The sequence below is a fragment of the Pollicipes pollicipes genome, unplaced genomic scaffold (genome assembly GCF_011947565.3).
Source record: "Pollicipes pollicipes isolate AB1234 unplaced genomic scaffold, Ppol_2.1 Scaffold_4740;HRSCAF=5597_pilon_pilon_pilon, whole genome shotgun sequence".
Lineage (NCBI taxonomy): Eukaryota > Metazoa > Arthropoda > Thecostraca > Pollicipedomorpha > Pollicipedidae > Pollicipes > Pollicipes pollicipes.
The window spans coordinates 9623112-9628710 of NW_023596545.1; the positions used below are offsets into that span (position 1 = coordinate 9623112).

General features: G+C 54.0%; 1 pseudogene; it reads left to right on the forward strand.

The window, feature by feature from the left end:
* Nucleotides 1-3025: 3025 nt before the first annotated feature.
* LOC119099011 (b(0,+)-type amino acid transporter 1-like) lies at nucleotides 3026-3889 on the forward strand (annotated as a pseudogene).
* The last annotated feature ends 1710 nt before the right edge of the window (nucleotides 3890-5599 follow it).

Genomic DNA, 5599 nt, shown 5'->3' on the forward strand with positions numbered 1-5599 from the left:
CAACGGAGCAAGACCACGGCACCTCACCGTCACAGAGTTGGAGACATGCTCGGCAGAGATCCCGCCCAGTGGTACCGACGTTGGCACTGGCGGATGACAGCGTCGGGTGGCACTGGCCTGTCGCGTAGCGCACCGCCATCCAAGACGCCGAGAAGTCGGCCAACGCTACGCGAATCAAGGCCGATGCGGACGTGGCAGGAGTGGGCGCCTCGCAATCCATTCTACATAAACATTTTCGCCGATACCGCTGCCACCTGCTGCCACCATGTCGCGGCACATGTCGGTCGACGGTCCATGAGGTCTACATTCACCTGCACACGCAACCTGAACAAGGTATGTATTAATATGCACATTCCCGCTAAGATTAGCGGCCCCAAACGTCTCAAGCCACTTCTACATCATATTGGACAGACGCTGATCCAGGGCAATACCGGGCGTGGCACCAAAAGGTTGCCCCTCCAGAAATACTTGACGCTGATGGTAGCTGCTGGCGTCAATGCAGATCAAGGGTGTCATGTTGTGGCTAAAATCGATGGGTTGGGGGGAGGGGGGGGGGGCTGAGCCGATAACGTTGACCTAACCTTCCTCAAGAGCCTGATTTCTCTCCGGATGGTGACCACCCAAAAATTTAGGTAACCAATGTCAAACTAAGGAATTATCTTCGAAAACATGTTCCGTTTATTCCAAAATTGTGTTGCTGGCGAGTGCAAGTGATTTGTATGCTGAAAAGAATGGCTTCATTTTAAGCCGATAAAGCTGCATTTTTGGGATAAGTTTAGAATGAGGGATTTGGGATAAGCTTAGATAAGCTTTCTGGGATAAGGTCAGAATTCACATATTTTTTTTAGCAAATCGACCAGTTGTAAGCAACGACAACAGGTGATGCTATTCGTTCATCAAAGGTGAGTCGCAAAAGACGGTATTAAATAGGTGGCTGGGGTGCCGACAAGAAGCTGTCGTACAGAAAAGACAAGAACAGACAAGACGCTTTCGAAAAAGTCGCAGACGCTGGCAGGACGTAACTATCCAAAAAGGAGAATGAATTTGCGCGACCTGCTCAACAGACATATGCATAACTGAAAGCACAGAGAAAGCACAGGCTTTCGATGAAACTGGTTGTGCCATACAGAGTGATTGTGTAAAAATTAACACAATCAACGCTTTTCTCGTTTTGGAAGTTGAAATAAGCAAGAGAAGCCTTGAGCTCTCATGTTTAAAATAAACGACCTTCAGTATACCAGGCGGTTGCGCGGTTAAACAAAGCTATAAAAAAGCGTAGGCTGCTTTCAAAAAACTCGGTGTTTGGCAACTGCGGTCTTGGTGAGAGTTCTTCGCAACAATAATTTTCACCACCCCAATATGTCCTTCACACTGCACACAAGGTGTTCACTTCACTCTTCGACACCCTTTTTCACGGTACATCCAGCTGGAAGATATACCGCCGAACTTGAATTCAAGCCGTTCCGTCCAGAGACGTGGCTTAAGTCCGTACCGATTACTCCTTTGAGTGCTGGAGGTCTCACCTTCCGATTCACCCACCAGAGATGGGGTCGGTTCGAGCCGGTTTTAGCGCTTGCTATTTATCCCTGGTTGGGGTAGCATGCGGTCCGTGGCAGCGGCCGCGCGTACGGTCAGGTAATGTCAGAGGGCAGGGTAGATCGTGCGATCATAGAGTACGTTGAGATATGGCGCAAGATTCTGTCGTTGACCTGAAACTTCAAAATCGAATAGCTGGGTCAGGGCTCACCCGCCACGCACCGCTGAGCGTTGGCGCTCATCCCAAGTGTTTACTGAATCAAAAGACTTGTACTAAATTAAAAACGCCAAGCGATATAAACAAATTGCAATTCGGCACAGCCATGCCTGCTATGAAAACAGCCATAACATCACAAATGCTTGTGAAATCAGTAGCATAGGTAAAAAACGACCAAGGAACTAACCTCGAATTGAACTCATAAACCCCAACCAATTTAATGAGGATGCGTTGAAACGGATTATAAATTGCGTATGTGGACGGTTCGGGTCACTAGAAGTCCTTCACCGCTGCTCGGCACCTCGGCTGGGCCAGCAGAGCGCGCCCCGCCCGGGCCGCTGGCCGGCCGCCGCGTCAGCGGCACATGCCTGATGGGCTGGACGGCCGCCAGCGGACCCGCTCAAGGACACGGGGCGCCGAATTTTCACGGCCGCCTTTATTGTACAGCTGTGGCGGTGCGTAGTTGCGGTGTGATCTTGTGCGGCGACTATGGCGTTTTGACGGCCAGAGCTTGCTGGGGTGGGCCTCGTTCCTCGCAGGCTCATCTCAAGGGAGGAAGTCGCGGTACCTGAACTAGCTTATCTAAGAATACATTTATTGCGGAGACGAGGAGGAGGAGAGAGGGGGGGGGGGGGGGGCGGGGAAGGGCAGAAAATAGCATTTCAAATCACGCATTTCAAGTCAGTCAAAAGCCATAGCCGGACTACAGACCAAGTACAGACTTTCTCAAATTAAGCAGTGGAAACGGAAAAGTATGATCCCGAAATACATAGTTTCTAGTTTAAGATTAAATACACAGTCTGTATGCTGCAATGCATTTAAACAGCGAGCAGTAGCACAGCAGAGCAGCAGCGGAACAGTAGAGTAGTAGAACCTGTCGAAGCGTACCTGATCTGCCGCATATTTGAGAACTCCAACAACCCGTCCATGCCTTACTCGGTGCCAGGTGACCTATGCACCGGGCGACCTTGACGAAGCAACCCTGACGAGAACCGACGTGCAGCGCGCGGCCAAAGCGGCCGGCAGTCCTCTGGCTGACTGCTGCGGGGCGGGCCGGCGGCAGCCGGCTTTTCACCAGTGCACGTGCCCGGCCGGGGTCCCGACGCCCCGCATATCCGGCGCGTGCACCACTCGGCCACCGACGCCACACCTGCCGCGCTGGTCATCGCGTCCACCGGACCAGCATGGACAACCAGGGCTTCGTGACCGGTGAGGACGATAGCAAGACGAACGGGGGCGGCACAGAGATCGCCGGACGCGCCGCCCGTGCGCATGCCGCGCACCGTGGGCGCCGCCTCCGGCACGGCCATCATCGTCGGCACCATGATCGGCTCCGGCATCTTCGTGTCGCCCAAAGGCATCTTGGAGGGAAGCGGCTCGGTGGCGCTCTCGCTGCTGGTGTGGTTTGGCTGCGGCGTGCTCTCCATGTTGGGCGCGCTCTGCTACATCGAGCTGGGTCTGCTGATCCCGGAGTCGGGCGCCGAGTTCACCTACTTGTTCCACGGGCTTGGCCCGCTGCACCGCTTCTCGGCCCGCTCCCTGCCTTCCTGCAGTCTTGGTTCAACCAACCTCCTCACACTTCCAGCGTCCACGGCCGTCCTCAGCCTGGCGTTCGCAGAGTACTGCATCCAGCCGTTCTACGCCAGACCGTGCGCGCCACCGCCGATGGCCGTCCCGCTGCTGGCCGTGATCACGTGCTGCCTGGTGACGTTCACCAACTGCTACAGCGTCACCTGGGCTACACGGGCGCAGAACTTTTTCACGGTGTCGAAGCTCGCTGCCATAGGCCTCATCATAGCAGCCGGCCGTCTACTCGCTGGCTCAAGGCAACAGCCAGTACCTGGCCACCGGCTTCCAGGGCAGCACATCTTCTGCCGGCGATTGTCGCCACGGCGTTCTACGGCGGACTCTGGGCGTATGACGGTTGGAACAACCTTAACTGTCTCACCGAAGAGATCGTGGAAGCCGGCCCGCAACCTGCCGCTTGCCATTCTCGTCGCGCTGCCGCTCGTCACCATCTGCTACATCCTGACCAACGTGGCCTACCTGTCGGTGCTCTCGCCGCAGCAACTGCTGGACTCGCCGGCCGTCGCCGCCTCCTTCGCGAGGGTGTGCTGGGTCCAGCCGCCTTCCTGATTCCAGTGGGCGTGGCGCTTTGTCTGTGTGCGGCGCGCTCAACGGCACCATCATCGGCACGGCCCGCATCTGCTTCGCCGCAGCTCGCCAGGGCCATTTTGTCGACGTGCTAAGCTTAATCCACGCGCGCCGGCTCACCCCGACCCCCGGCGGCCATGTTCAACTGTGGCATCGCCCGTCATCATGATCGCCGCCGGCAACATCGATAGCCTGATTGGCCTCTTCAGCTTCTGCGCCTGGATTTTCTACGGTCTGGTAGTGCTGACGCTGATCATCCTGAGGTGGACGCGGCCCGACGCCGAGCGCGCGTACCGCGTGCCCATCTGGATCCCGTGGCTAGTGTTGCTCACCACCTGCTACCTGGTGGTGGGACCCGATAGTGGACAGGCCCGCAATACGAATACTTCTACGTCATCGCCTTCCTGCTGGTCGGCTGTGCTCGTGTACGTCCCATGTGTGTACTGCAAGTGGAGGCCTAATGGAATGGGGAGCGTGACTTCCTGCCTTCAGAAGACTCTGGAGCTGTGCCTGCCTCATAGCAGGGATCCGGCGTGTGTGATATGATGCCGGGAGGGATTTCATGTGGTACAATTTACAGGATGTCCAACATACAGAATATCTGCGTACAGAATGTTCAAGGTGCAGAATATATATATTATATATTATATATATATATATATATATATATATATATATATATATATACTTCATAATGTCTAAGGCGAGCACATCCCGAATTTGAGGTGACTTCCAAAAATGGTTGACAGTGCAGGTGTTGATAATGCCCAAAGCAGACGGTGTCCAAAGTGCACCATGTCGAAATTTACACCATGCTCAAAATACATAATGTTCAAGGCGCAAAATGTCCCAAAGTCATAATGCCCTGAGCAGAATGTCCAATGCTCGGAGTGTCCAATTGGGTTTCTGGGGCGACCGCCAGAGTGCGAATTATCGCCCCTATTGACTGACAGCAGCTTTCCCTGAAACCCCCGCCGCTCACGTTTTGTTGGCACTCGGCGCGCGGTCCGCTGCCTGCCGCCAGCCGGTGACGTGAGTGGTAGCGAGAGTGACGTAGGAAGGCATTCGTCCAATGAGAGCGTGGCTGGTGATGGCAGCGATGTCGCCAGGGCGACTCGACGGAAAGTTAGGTTGAGCCAGAAAGATGCTGTGCATGGGCAAAAACCTTGCTCGGGTTTTCACCAGCTGCTCTGCTCTGTGTACGGTTTTCTGCTCTGCATCGACTAGTTTTCTGTTCCGTATATGGCAATGACGTCACTAGCGCCGAGACTTCAATACGGTGCGACCACTAGCCGTGGGGTGTACCACTGCGGGCAGATGACACCGGTAGGTGCAAGTAGTAACACCGGTAACACCGGTAGGTGCATATGACCAGCCAGCCCATTGCGTACAATTTTATGGGGAATGTGGTGTGCTTTGCAAGCATATTCTGCTCATCATTAAAAAAGGGCATGAGAAATGAAAACGTACCCAAGAAAATTATACGAGGTGGAATGCACGAATACCTTGGTACCTGTGTACCTTGAAACCTCGCATATTACCTTGGACATTATGCTCATTGGATATTTCGTACCCTGGACATTTTTTTCTTCGGGAATTGTGCCCGTTAGACACCGTTACTCCGGGTTTTCCATACCTTGGACATTAAGTACTTTGTGCGTTATGTACCTTATACATTACTAACTTTAAATA